The following is a 15686-nucleotide window of genomic DNA, read 5'->3' as shown; positions in this document are numbered from 1 at the left end:
TCCCCTCTTTCACATTTCATAAAGGAAGAAACCGAAGTAGCTGTATCTGTTTGTTGCTAAGGCGTTGTCACACCTTAGGTGGATAGGCTCGTCCTGCATAGGCATTTTTCCCCACAACACTAGGACCAGTGGCATGCACTCTGAGACTGACTCTGAGTCGGTGGAGGATGTTACTGGTCTAGGACTAGTGGTAGGAGTTGTACTCACTATGACGCTGACTTCAGGTTTGTTGAGATTGATTTGGGACTAGTGGTACATACTCTGAGACTGACTTTGAGTCATTATGATACATCCTCGATCATTTCTTCTTCTTCATAATTTGAGCAAAAGTAGAGTAGTACAGAGAAGAAAAAGAAAAAGTAGCACAGGAAGAATAGAGCAAAGAAGGGCAAGGGTTAGGCTGTACAGGGTTGTGCATTTGATGGATGAATAGTAGTGACTAACAGAGAGATTGCAGATGAAGTTCTCCCTAGTTGAGAGGGAGTGTTAAAATTGGAAACTAGGGCTAAACTTCATGTGGGTCATATTATTCGTGGATGATAATATGTTCATTAGATTTCTCTCATTGAGAGGTGTAGGATTGACCTAAAGATCATCTGATTCCGATAATTATTCATGGAAATATGAATTTATTTTGATTATGAAATTATTATCAAGCTGAACAACAACTCATGAAGGCTCAGAAGCCCAACAGTTGCATCTATTCAAACATCAGCAATTGTGTATAAATACAGGAGGACTTTTCCTCATTTTCACTCACTCATCTCATCACATCTCTCTCTCTCTACTATGCAGAAAAGATTCTCTTCTCTACTGCGTAGAAAAGGGTCTCTCTCTCACACATGTGAAGCCAGAAGCTGCTGAAACTGAAGCTGCAACTGCAGATCAAAACTTTAACCAGCATGGACCATCAAACCTCCTCTTCTAATCTATGTTGTAGGTTCATCTAAACCTCCTCTGAAGGCTGAAACTTTTGGCGGTGGAATCAAGTCAATCTGACGGACGGTTTGTGAGACATTGACTACCTTAGTTTGAAGGAAGCTACTGAAACTGAAGCTGCAATTGCAGAAGTGAAGTTTGACCTACATGGACCAGAATATCTCCTCATCTAAACTATGCTATAGGTTCATCTGAACCTCCTCTATGGCTGCAACTTTTGGTGGTGGAATCAAGCCGATCCGACGATCGGTTTGTGAGATATCAACTGCCCTAGTTTTGATGATGAAGTTGCTAATGCTGATGCTGCTGATCTAGGGTTTACTACTGTTGATATAATTCAAATTTATTTTACTATTTCTCTCTGTTGAATTATTGAATATAAAAGAAGATTTGATCAAGTGGTTTCCCCACACGTTTTGGGGTTTGTCCTTGACTAGCTGCCACATCTTGTGTCTTTTGTCTTGGTTTGTTTTCTGTCGATCATTAATTTTCTATCTGCACTTTACTTTATGTACATGTGATTGCTAATCTGTGGAATATAATAAGAAAGGATCTAAACTATTATAAGCATAGAACATACTGTAACTTCACAATAATCCCTTAGGGTTTTAGTATTAATCTGTTAGTCTTATTATTCCTTTGGGTTTATAATATCAATCCCCTGGGTTTATTATTCCCTTAGGTTTATAATATTAATGATGGTCAACCATTGTCAATCATAGCTAACCATGGTCAACCATGGTTGAATGTCGCATTTTGACAAATATTTTCTCACCATGAAAATAAACCATGTTTATTTTAGTGTTTGTAATATTTATATTTGGGTTTACCAATGTTGGCTTTCTAAGATTAGTCACTTGGGTTTAATATTATTCCCTTGGATTCATAATCCCTTGGGTTCATAATATCAATCCCTTGGGTTTATTATTAACTTGGTTTACAATATCAATCATTGTCAACCAGAACCAACCATGGTGAACTGTGGTCCATCATTGTCCGATCTTACATTATGAAACAAATTGTCTCCACTTATGGTTTCTATACCTTGCTTTTTTAATATTAGCCCCTTGAGTTTAATATTGTTCCCTTAGGTTCATAATCCCTTAGGGTTTTAGTATTAATCCCTTGGGTTTATAATATTAATCACTTGGGTTTATTATTATGTTGTCAACCATGGTCCAACATGGAATTGTGATAAGGATTGTCTCAATATGAAAATCAATGAAGGACAATCATGTTTATTTTAGTATTTATAATATTTATCTTAGGGTTTATATACATTGGGTCTATAATATCAATCCCTTGGGTTTAATACTAATACCTTGGGTTCATAATCCCTCGGGGGTTTTATTATTAATCCCTTGGGTTTATTATTCCTTTGGGTTTATAATATAAATCCCTTGGGTTTATAATATCAATCATGGTCAAGCATTGACAATCATTGCTAGCCATGGTTAGTCATGGTTGAATGTCACATTGTGACAAAGATTGTCTCACCATAAAAATAAATCATGTTTATTTTAGTGTTTCTAATATTTATATCATGCTTTAACAATGTTGGGTTTATAATATTAGTCCCTTGGGTTTAATATTCTTTCCTTAGGTTCATAATCCCTTGGGGTTTTAGTATTAATCCTTTAGGTTTATTATTAACTTGGGCTTATAATATCAATCTTGCTCACCTTTATTAATCTCTTGTGTTTGTAATATCAATCCCTTGTGCTTCTTGATCCATTAGGTTTTTAATATTTATCCCTTGGTTTCACTAATTCTTTGGGTTTATTAGTTTCTTAGGTTTATAATATTAATAATTCCTTTGGTTTATTATTCCTTTTATTTTAAAATATTAATTCTTAGGCTTTATTAATTCAACCATGTTTATTTTAGTATTTTTAATATTTATCTTAGATTTTGTATACCTTGGTTTGATAATATTAGTTCCTTTTGTTTAATATTATTCCCTCGGGTAGTAATAGTAATAATAATAATATTATTATTATTATTATTATTATTTTATATTATTAATTATAAATCATGGCCTTATTTTTTTAAATCATGTGTTACAGTTTATATTGTAAAAGTGATGATGTGTTTTCCATCACTTGTTGAAGCAAAAATGATATTTTGGCCTTGTTTTCATAGCTGGGGTATTCTTTCCATTTTGATGTAAACTTGGCCACAAAGTATGTGTTATAAACTCGTGGAAAGTATGGGATGCTTGGGTCATTAGTTGGTCATTTAAATTAAGTATGTCATTTTCACAAATGTACTACAGGTTTGTAGAGGATGCAAGTGTTTTCTCATCGCTTATGGCTCCGAAGGACAAACGTGAAGGAGAAGGAAGAGTGACATGTCAGGAAACTTATGTTGCAGATAGTGTACATGATGGTTGTAGATTATGTTCATGCTTTTGGAGGACCAAAAGCTCTTCAGTGGGGAGGATTGATCCAAGTGGCCCAGACACATGTAGAAGTCCAAGAGGGCTCATAAATGGTCAAAATTCAAAGTGGTCATATTGCTCAGATCGAAGTGCTCATCACCTGATTCCAATGGTGTGAATGACACTTGAATATGAGATCATAAGGAGAAGTTATATATGGTCAAAGTTGGGTAGTGGGCTAGGTTTAACTGTCCTACAAATTTACCACCAACAGGCATGGAACCTAGCACCTAAAGAGCAGACAGATTTGTTGGATACGTAATTTGTCTAATAACCTTTATATTAGACAAAATAAAAAAGGGCCAATTATTAATAAAAATATAAAAAATATATTTATTAGGAAAAACTAGGTGGTGGGCCATGACCCCCGCCACCTCCAATGCACCCTACAACCACACCATACATATGTAAACAACAATACAGTGTTGGTTGGGCCGCCCACAGGCGGACCCGATGCTCACCCATCCACATCCTCCTCCAAGTGTGTTAATTCCAAGGCCAGCAGGGCTTGAACCCAGCCAGCCAGTATAGCTGACCAACCTCCTAGGCACCTCCACAACAATGACAGCCCCAACATTAACCCAACGATACTAAAATATGCCATATAACCGTGTGCCCAGGGTTATCTACCAACCACAAAAAGATTACATTATTTCAAAAAAGGTTATAACAATGACCATATAAAGGAGGGGCAAGATTTGATCCCCCAACTTCTCCTCAAGCAACCTAATCATTCCATCAATGTGCCAACTATCCAGATGTTGGAAAATCTGCCATTCGAGTACTACTTAAACCTTGCAATCTACAAGAGCAGGGAGAGGAGCCAACGCGAAAACTGAAAATATTAACATTTTATTATAGGGCAGCAGAACCATGATTTGCAGGCCATAGGTGGAACCGTGATGGAATGCATTTCGAGATAGATTCTCATAGAATATTCCTTGATGCTTGAAGATTCGGAGGTAAATTTTCATTTTATCAGAACGATATGAAGTTTACAATCATTTTAACTGGAATTTCGTAAGGAACACAATGGTGAAATCAGAATCACCATCTAAGCAACATATTTTAAAATGCCCACCAGAGAAAAACCTTTGAAGAATCTCGAGGGAATCTTCCAGATTCCTTGGAGGCTGAAATTTTCCAGAGTCAAAATGCAGCCAACTTTATACTCAAAAGTCTTAGAATTTCACAAGGATCATGATGGCAAAACCATATTTGAGATCTAAGTTGTAGATCTCTAGTTAGCCCAAAGAACGAAATCTTTGGAGAATCACGGGGAATCTAAAGATTCCTAGAAGCCTAGATTTTGACGGTGTCAAAATTCGACAAATGGATAGTTGATTTTACAGCTATGGATGACATATATTCAGTGGTGTAGTCATTTTTTGTAGTTTATCCTTCCATTTTTTGGCCAACTTCAGAGGTGAAGGTACATAAATCAGTCATGTCATATTTCCCTTCATAATTGTTGAGATGATGTATTATGTATTAAGATCCTTGCCTGATGTTATGTTGTGGGATCACTTTGCCACATTATGTGAGATCTATTAGCATTTCATGCTATGTATTATTGTTGAGATCCTTGTGTAACTATGTTGAAGGGATACTCATTTCCACATTATGCGAGATCATGTTATGTTGTCTTGCTGAGAGGAAGCCTTCTTGAATGAGAATTCCTATAAGAAGAATGTCTCATGGAGAGACAAACCACTCTTGTTTGAGGGTGTATTTCCTTGACATGACAAAGAGTCTTCCATGTACATCATCATCCTTTACAATGTTATATGAAGTGGCCTCCACCATCTTGACACCAGGTTTAGAGATGTAGTCCACACTCGACGAACTCCGTTATCAACGTCTTGCATTTCATGTTGTTGATTCTTGTCAGGTTCCCTGTTCTTTACAACATGTATATATGTTCATTTTGTTGGCATTATGTTTTCTGGTATGACTGTATGTTACAGATGTTGTACTTGATGGCAACTCTAGTGGTAAGGCTCTCAGTTTGTTGAAAAATTAAGAAGGACGCAGGCAATCGGTTCAGAAAGTGCGTCCCCGCAGGTATACCATGCAGAACCCGCGTCCAGGGACGCCGGCCAGCCGTTCAGGGGGTGCGTCTACCCAGTGCACACATTTCAAGGCAGAGAAAAGCACGTGGGGGTTTCTTGTGTGGTATCTAGCCGACGGTTTTATGTTTCTATGGTGTCGGCTCGTGGTATTGTTCCATGTTTTGGGGAGGAGCTTGCCTATATAAAGCAAAGGAGTTCATTTGGATTGAGTAATTGTCTTGGGTTGAATATCTTATTTGGTGAGATCTAGTCCAGATCTAAGAGGGCGAATCTTCTAATGGACTGTGATCTCTATGGCGCATGATCAGATCTGTAGATCTGACTGTTTGGGTTTGTCCTAAAGCTTTCATATCATTTATATCTAAAGGGTCGCAGGTTCAGTGAAGGGAAAGTGCGCCGGGACGCAGGTACTGTAAAGGGCAAGTGCGCCGAGACGCAGCACAGTAGAGAGAGACCTGCGTGGGGACGCAGGGCGATCAAGGTTCAGGTGTGTCTCTGAAGCAGAAGGACGCGGCGCGATAGTGTTTTCAGGTGCGTCTCTGTAGCGAAAGACGCGGCGCGATAGTATCTTTGGGTGCGTCCCTGAAGCAACAGAACGCAGAGCAGTCAAAGGAACAGTGCGTGGGCACGCAGCGAAGCAGAAGGATATCTGCGTGTGGACGCAGAGTAGCAGAAGGTTAACGGCGTCTGGTCGCAAGCCACAGAAAGAAAAACTGCGTCTCTGTTTTAAGATGTTCTGTTGATTGAATTTCTCTATTGATAAGGTGTTCTGGGTTAGTTCTGTTGTTGGCGATCTGATATCTGTAGTGATCTATATCTGTTATGTACTTGTTGATCATCTGATGCTTTATGAAAAGAAGTAGGGGGTTGTAGCTCCCTTCCAGGAGTAGACTGGAAAACGAGAGAGAGAGAGAGTTGTAGCTCTCTGCAGGTTGCAGCCTGCGTACTGGTAAAGGACTGCACCAGTACAAAATCATTGTAAAAGAAGTTTCTAAATTGAAAGAAGATAGAGACATATTGCAGCAGGTGGTTTTCACCCACATTGGGTTTCCACCTTACATCTTGTGTTCTTTGGTGTGACTATCTGTTTTTCATGCTCATTATTTTATGGTACTGACATGCTAAAATAATTCAAAGATCAAATAAGGAAGATTTATTAAATTGCTAGATAATACTGATTCACCCCCCCTCTCAGTATTATTTCCAACAATTGGTATCAAAGCAGGTCCTTCAGAGAAGCTTGATCGCTTGAAGGTAGATCGTTCATCATGAGCAACTACGAGAGAGAAGCATCAATCAGGCCACCGATTTTTGATGGGACAAACTTCAATTATTGGAAGGTAAGAGTTACTGCATATCTTCAATCTCTTGGTACAGAAGTTTGGGACATTGTAGAAACAGGGTATGCTTTTCCTTCAGCTACTCCTACAGATCCAGCTGAGAAAAAGAAGTATGAAACAAATGCAAAAGCAGTCAGTACTCTATTAGGAAGTATATCCCAAACAGAATTCATGAAGGTAATGCACTTCAAATCAGCAAAAGAGATATGGGACAAAATGATCACGAGCTATGAAGGAGATGAACAGGTAAAACAAGCTAAACTTCAAACTCTTAGGATTCAATATGAGACTCTCAAGATGTATAATGATGAAAGTGTGGCTAATTATTTTCTTCGGGTAGATGAGATTGTTAATTGTATGAAAAATTTGGGTGAAGAAATAAAAGAGGCTATAGTAGTTCAAAAGATTCTAAGATCATTATCCTCCAAGTTTGAATCTAAAGTATCTGCAATAGAAGAAAAGGAAAATCTTCGTGTTCTCACTATGTCTCAGCTACATGGAATTCTAACTGCTTATGAAATGAGAAAGGGAGGTCCATCAGACAGAAGGGAAGCTGCTTTTAAGGCATCAGGCAAAGAAGATTACTATGAAGCAAGCCATGTTCCAGAAGAAGAGGAAGAAGAATCAAATTTTGTCAGAAATCTTCAAAGGGGTTCTGGAAGGTTCAGAGGTAAGCTACCTTTCAAATGCTTTGCTTGTGGAAGAGTAGGTCATTATGCTGCAAAATGTCCTTATAAGGATAAAGGAAAGGAACCTGCTAGATGGAACAAGAAACAAAGTGCAAATAAGAAAAGCTACTACACCCATGAAGATAGTGATGGTCTATCAAACAGTGATGAAGATGAACGAGGTAATGAATATAAGTTATTAATGGCATTTGAAGATGATGATTATATGGATGCTATAGATGTGGATAACCTTTATGATGAAATCACTAGACTCAAGAGATGTATAGAAGAAAAGAATGTGATCATTGATACTTTACAATTTCAAAATTGTTGGTCTTAGAAAAGAGATTGAGAAAAAAAAAGCTATTAATCTTAAGTTTGTCAAAGGATCTGAAACTTTGGATAAGATTATCAATGTGCAGCGGTCTCCTCTAAACAAGACAGGTCTGGGCTACAATGGAGAAACCTCTCAAGCATCCACCTCAAAGAGTTATCTTGATGCAGCAAGAAGAAATGAGCAAAAGAACAATGAAGATCATCAGGTAAAGCAGGGACGAATTACAAACAGAAACTATCAAGGGCAATCCATCTTAAGGGTGAACCAGCCACAGGTAAAATCTTCTCAATTTGGTCCAAGAATAGATGAATATAGAAATTACAATCAGTTGGCTGGTAGATTCGATAACCGCAGAAGTTTCTTCAATGGACAATGCTTTTCTTGTCATAACTTTGGCCACAAAGCAGCTCAATGTGTTGCATATAAAACAATCATGACTAGGGAAGCTCAAAAACAAAGAAGTATGACAGGGATGACAAAAAGGACCTATAACAACTTTTCGGTTCTTGAAAATGAAGTCGAATGTTCTATTTGCAATAACTTTGGTCATGAAGAATCTGAATGCAGGAGCAGGTTTCAGCAAAAAAAAGGAGCAAGCCTCAAGCACCAAAACATGGAGAATAAAGGAACCTCAAACAGAAAGATGTGGAATAGCATTTTATGCAGAGGGACAGGAAAATCTATGGTACATTGACAGTGGATGTTCGAAGCATATGACAGGTGACAAAGAAAAACTTGAATCTTATTCTGCTCTAGAAAAAGGAAAGAAAGTCTCTTTTGGAAATGATACTCCTGCAACTATAAAAGGAAAAGGCATTGCTCAGTTAAAAGGAAAAGTCAAAGCTGGAAATGTTTTGTATGTTGATGGATTGAAGCATAATCTTCTAAGTGTCAGCCAGATGTGTGATCAAAGAACCGAGGTTATTTTCAGATCGAATGGATGTCTTGTTCGTGATCTTGATACAGGTAAAACAGTACTCAAAGGCAAAAGAACTCCAAATAATCTGTACATATTTGAAGAAGGACAACAACAATGCTATCTAAGCAAGGATGAAGAACACTGGTTATGGCATCGAAGGTTGGGACATCTAAGCTTCTCACAAATAAGGAAAGCATGCAAATATCAGGCAGTTCGCGATCTTCCAGATATCAAAATTCCTGACAACACCATATGCAGATCATGTCAGTTTGGAAAACAAACCAGGACTAACTTTCCAGAGAAAGAAGGATCAGCTAGCATGCCTCTTGAGCTAGTACATACAGATACATGTGGTCCATTCAGGAAAAGAACACCTAGAGGAGAGGAATACTTGATATTATTTATTGACGATTTCTCGAGGTTTGTCTGGTTAGGACTTATGAAGCACAAAGATGAAGCATTCGAAAAATTCAAATCCTTCAAAGCCTTGGTTGAAAATGAATCAGGTCACAAAATTAAGTGCCTCAGATCCGACAGAGGTGGGGAATTTACTTCAAATGAATTTTTCGATTTCTGTGATGAACATGGGATAAGGAGAGAATTCTCTACAGCTAGAACTCCTCAAAAAAATGGAGTTGTTGAAAGAATGAACAGAACAATCCAACAAATGGCTCGTGCTATGCTTGATGAATCAGGAACTCCCGCAACTTTCTGGGGTGAAGCTGCACATGCTGCGGTTGTTATTCTCAACAAAACAAATGTCCGGGTGAACAGCACTCAAACTCCTCATGAGCTTTGGAGTGGCAGGACTCCTTCGGTAAAGCACTTCAAAATCTTTGGGAGCAAATGCTATATCAAGAATACTGATGAGCAGCTTGGCAAACTTGAACCTAGAGCAGATTAAGGCATTCTTCTAGGCTATTCTCCACATAGCAAAGCATACAAATGCTACAATAAAAGACTTGGCAGAATTGTTGACAGCATTGATGTAGTGGTTGATGAGAAGGGATATATTCCTAGGCAAGTACATCATGAAGATATAGAAGAAGATGAAGGCTACCCTCAAAGACAGAATAATGAAGAAGAAGAACCCCAAGGAGAACCTCAGGAAGAACCAGAGGAGCAGACAAGAATAGAAGAGAAAACTCCATCCAGATATGTTCAGAAGAATCATCCAGAATCTCAGATTGTGGGGCAGAAAGAAGCAGGTGTACAAACAAGAAGAACAGTTGCAGAAGCCTCAAGCTATTTGGCATTACTCTCCTCTACTGAACCACAAAATGTGAAAGAAGCATGCAAAGATAAATGTTGGGTGAAAGCAATGGATGAAGAACTTGAGCAAATCGAAAAGAACAACACTTGGGAGTTGGTTCCTAGACCAAAGGATAAGAATGTTATCGGAACAAAATGGGTCTTCAAAAATAAATTGAATGAAAATGGAGAAGTAATTAGAAACAAAGCCAGACTTGTTTGTAAAGGGTATGCGCAGCAAGAAGGAATAGACTTTGAAGAAACTTTTGCTCCTGTTGCAAGACTTGAGGCCATCCGAATGTTCCTTGCTCTCTCAAGTTTTCAAAATTTCAAAGTATTTCAAATTGACGTGAAATAAGCCTTTCTGAATGGAGACTTGGAAGAAGAAGTGTACATTGAACAGCCAGATGGGTTCATTCTTGGAAATGATCCAAACCTTGTATGCCGATTGAAAAAGGCTCTCTATGGTCTCAAACAAGCTCCAAGGGCTTGGTACTATCGGTTGGACAAATATCTTCATCAACAAGGTTTCTCAAAAGGTTCAGCAGATAGCAATCTGTATATAAAAGTTGAAAATGACAAATTGCTAATACTTGTTGTGTATGTAGATGACATTATCTTTGGTAGCAATGAAGAATCTATGAGTCAAAGCTTTGCCTCGGTCATGCAGAAAGAATTTGAAATGTCCTTGCTAGGAGAACTGACATATTTCCTTGGTTTGCAAATCCAACAAAAGGAAGGAGGAATATTTTTATCTCAAACCAAGTATCTCAAGCAGATTTTGAAGAAATATGGCATGGAAGATGCAAAACCAGTATGTACACCCATGGTCACAGGATGTAGTCTCAGTGCAAATGATGAATCTGCAGCAGTACATCAACCAACCTACAGATCTATGATTGGAAGTTTACTATATTTGACAGGTACCCGACCGGACATCATGCATGCAGTTGGAATAGTTGGAAGATTTCAGGCAAATCCGAAGGAGACTCATCTTCAGGCAGTAAAGAGAATTTTCAAATATCTTCAAGGGACTCAAAATTATGGCTTATGGTATCCTAGAGATACAGATCTTACTCTTCATGCTTATACAGATGCAGATTGGGCCGGAAGCGTGGATGACAGGAAAAGCACAAGTGGTGGTGCGTTCTTTATGGGTTCCAGACTGGTATCTTGGTTCAGCAAGAAACAGAGTTCCATTGCCTTATCTACAGCTGAAGCAGAATATGTTGCTGCTGCATCTTGTTGCACCCAACTCCTGTGGATGATGCAGACTTTGCAGGATTTTCAAATCACTTGTACTCCACCAATCCCCATCTTATGTGATAATACAAGTGCAATCAGCATCTCAAAGAACCCTGTTATGCATTCAAAAACCAAGCACATACCAATCAAGTACCATTTTCTCCGGGAACAAGTGCTTGAACAGAAAGTCAAGTTGGAGTATGTTCCTTCCAAGGAACAAGTTGCTGATATTCTCACCAAACCATTGCCCAGGGACACATTTGAATACCTCAGGCAAAAGCTGGGGGTTGTTGATGCATCATCTTATTGTTGAACATCTTCTTATTGGTGGTACAAGGCTCAGGGGGAGCACATAATGCATTGTTGGCATTATGGAGAAGGAGATCTTGGAAATAGCTGCAATATGTCTCTATCTCTTTCATGGTGGATTTCTGGTTATTTGTTGCAGATCTGGAGGAGCATGAGCTAAGGGGGAGCATACCCTTTGCCCTTGATGTCAAAGGGGGAGAATGAAGCTGAAGCTTGTAAGGTTGAGGTTGCCATCAAGTCCAAAGGGGGAGATTGTTGGCATTATGTTTTCTGGTATGACTGTATGTTATAGATGTTGTACTTGATGGCAACTCCAGTGGTAAGGCTCTCAGTTTGTTGAAAAATTAAGAAGGACGCAGGCAATCGGTTCAGAAAGTGCGTCCCTGCAGGTATACCATGCAGAACCCGCGTCCAGGGACGCCGGCTAGCCGTTCAGGGGGTGCGTCTACCCAGTGCACACATTTCAAGGCAGAGAAAAGCACGTGGGGGTTTCTTGTGTGGTATCTAGCCGACGGTTTTATGTTTCTATGGTGTCGGCTCGTGGTATTGTTCCATGTTTTGGGGAGGAGCTTGCCTATATAAAGCAAAGGAGTTCATTTGGATTGAGTAATTGTCTTGGGTTGAATATCTTATTTGGTGAGATCTAGTCCAGATCTAAGAGGGCGAATCTTCTAATGGACTGTGATCTCTATGGCGCATGATCAGATCTGTAGATCTGACTATTTGGGTTTTTCCTGAAGCCTTCATATCATTTATATCTAAAGGGTCGCAGGTTCAGTGAAGGGAAAGTGCGTCGGGACACAGGTACTGTAAAGGGCAAGTGCGCCGAGACGCAGCACAGTAGAGAGAGACCTGCGTGGGGACGCAGGGCGATCAAGGTTCAGGTGCGTCTCTGAAGCAGAAGGACGCGGCGCGATAGTGTTTTCAGGTGCGTCTCTGTAGCGAAAGACGCGGCGTGATAGTATCTTTGGGTGCGTCCCTGAAGCAACAGAACGCAGAGCAGTCAAAGGAACAGTGCGTGGGCACGCAGTGGAGCAGAAGGATATCTGCGTGTGGACGCAGAGTAGCAGAAGGTTAACGGCGTCTGGTCGCAGGCCACAGAAAGAAAAACTGCGTCTCTGTTTTAAGATGTTCTGTTGATTGAATTTCTCTATTGATAAGGTGTTCTGGGTTAGTTCTGTTGTTGCTGATCTGATATCTGTACTGATCTATATCTGTTATGTACTTGTTGATCATCTGATGCTTTATGAAAAGAAGTAGGGGGTTGTAGCTCCCTTCCAGGAGTAGACTGGAAAACGAGAGAGAGAGAGAGAGTTGTAGCTCTCTGCAGGTTGCAGCCTGCGTACTGGTAAAGGACTGCACCAGTACAAAATCATTGTAAAAGAAGTTTCTAAATTGAAAGAAGATAGAGACATATTGCAGCAGGTGGTTTTCACCCACATTGGGTTTCCACCTTACATCTTGTGTTCTTTGGTGTGACTATCTATTTTTCATGCTCATTATTTTATGGTACTGACATGCTAAAATAATTCAAGGATCAAATAAGGAAGATTTATTAAATTGCTAGATAATACTGATTCACCCCCCCTCTCAGTATTATTTCCAACACATTTATGCTCTTTTAAATGAAATTCTAACAACATCACAAAAGTAAAAGATCTTGGTTAATTCTAGAAGCTAAAGGAACTTGGATTAGAAAAACTTGTAGATGCACATCGAGATGGGGAATGATGGAAGGTATAGTGGGATTGGGATTGGTACAGTCACCTTTCATAGGGATTCAAGATCCCCCCCCCCCTGGGCTCAAGGATGTCATGGTCGTTTTGGGCCCAAAGAAAAATGTCATCTCCATTGGAGTTTTGGAAGACCGTTGGTATGATGTGATCTTTAGAAAAGGAAATGAATTATTAAGACACATAGCCATGGGATAGGTGAAGCAGATCGGGGTTCGAGTGAAGAGCCTTTACAAGCTAGATGTTGAATATTGTGTTGTATTAAGCACTAAGGTGAAGAATGAGTAGAGTGACGATGTCGATGAACTATGAAATAGAGGACTTGACCATTTGAATTATGACGCAATGAATATTTTACAACAGATAACTAGAGACGTTCCCAAAGGTGAACTTGAGCAAAAATATGTGTGTAAAGGATGTAATTTGTTGAAAAATATGAAGGAGAAGATGTTGTAAATGCGAAGGACTTCTTTGAAGGGGTATTTTGAGAACTTACCATACTTGAGAAAATCTGAGTAACACACTCCATAAGTTGACATATTGGGCAAGTGTACAAGAAACCCTAAAGGGTTCAACACCATAGCAAAAAATAAAAAATAAAAAACCCTTGCCATAACTATAGATAAGAAATCATAACAATACTTGGCATATGCCAGAGCCAAATATAAATGAAGAAGAGAAACCTTCGAGGATTTTGTAGTTTACCTATCTGTCGATGGATGAAGAGCCAACAATAAGTTAGCCAAACCCCTTGATGACACATAGAAACCCTGGCAACAACACCATTTGTCATGAGAAATTAGAATCATGTTGCAACCATCCATCGAAGGCTAAATAGAAAAGGAAAGACTAGAAGAAACACTCTGGAAGGAAACAACAATAACTAAGCAATTTTTCTAGCAAAAAAGTTGAGGAAAGAACCCTCAGGCATGTAAAAGAAAAACTATTAGTTTTCTCGAAAAGTTGTAGAGCTCGATTGGGCACCCAAACCATGAATTCAAGCATGGTCCAACATTACATTTTGACAAGGATTGTCTCAATATGGAAATGAACCATGGGCAACCATTTTTATTTTAGGGTTTATATACCCTGGGTTTATAATTTCAATCCTTTGGGTTAATAATATAAATCAATTTGGTTTATTAATCTAAGGGTTCATATTCCATGGGTTTTATATATTTAATTTATAAAAAATATTACAATTTTTTAATCTTTTAATTATTTAATTAACTAATATTAATTAATAATAGTAATAATTTTAAGTAATAATAGTAATAATGTTAAGTAGTGTTGAGTAATCATAATAATAGTCATAAGCCTTTGATGAATATCAACCACATTTACTAATATGGTTGTGCTAGTTTTAAGATATTTGTGTAGCAATTTTTTATTCTTAAGTTTTGAAGGAGCTAAATAACATATTTACTATCAGTTGCTTCCCATATATTTACCAGCAGGTAAATTTCACTATTATTTATGTTTTATTCAACACTTATGTGGAGTAAAACTGTAAATGTGTAGACTTACTAGTCGTTACTACCCACCAAAGTTTATGCAAGAAATTAGTTTATCCACTTCACATATCAATTTATTAGTTCCTATCAAAGAAAGAGGTAGGATTCCATTTTTCTTTTAAGAACTATAAATTTAGCTAACATTGAGCAATGTAGATTATCATTTTTCATGAAATTTTTACCATGACATGAGTTTTAACTTGAGTGGCAAGGACTAAACTATCCTAAAACGCTTTTTGCATAAAATAAAATAATATCCTTTATATTTTATAGAAAAAATTCAATTCTACACTTTTCTCCTGGAGATGTGATATTATCAAATTCCAAATCTCACCGACATGTGAGTTGATTTTGTGAGAGCAAAGAGACATTTACTGAATATTTTTATAACATAATGCTTTTTACTTAAAAAATTAGTCCTAATAGCACCAAATTTTAGCACATGGATATCCTCGAATTTATAGTGGGATGATGATGATTTAATGACATAAATAGGAATCAAAGAAAATAATATTGGAATTTTCAAATATATGTTCATGTCCTACCAAAAGCTCTAAACTTTTCTTTTAGAAAATCGACCTTTGTCATTCTAGTATGATCATTGATTAGGAGCATGAAATATCATTAATCTCTTGGATATTGAGTTCTTGTAGGTCTATAAAGATCTATATGAGTAAGTTATAAAGGACCTAATGTTGAATACTCCTTTTCATTAAACTAAACTTGTGAGTTCTTTCCAAATGACATTACTTGTTGTTAATTTATGGTATGTTCTATGCTTATAGAAATTTTCTTCTCTTTCTTATTATTATTCACAGATTAGCAATCACATGTGCATAATTAAAGTGAATATAGAACATTATACGATCAATAGAAAACAAGCCAAGACAAGAGACACAAGATGCGGCAGCTAGCCAAG

Source organism: Pinus tabuliformis, chromosome 1_1, assembly GCF_031772625.1.
Source record: "Pinus tabuliformis cultivar Carrire ecotype Pingquan chromosome 1_1, CPIR1, whole genome shotgun sequence".
NCBI classification, from domain to species: Eukaryota; Viridiplantae; Streptophyta; class Pinopsida; order Pinales; family Pinaceae; genus Pinus; species Pinus tabuliformis.
Note: the sequence above shows the minus strand (reverse complement) of the source record.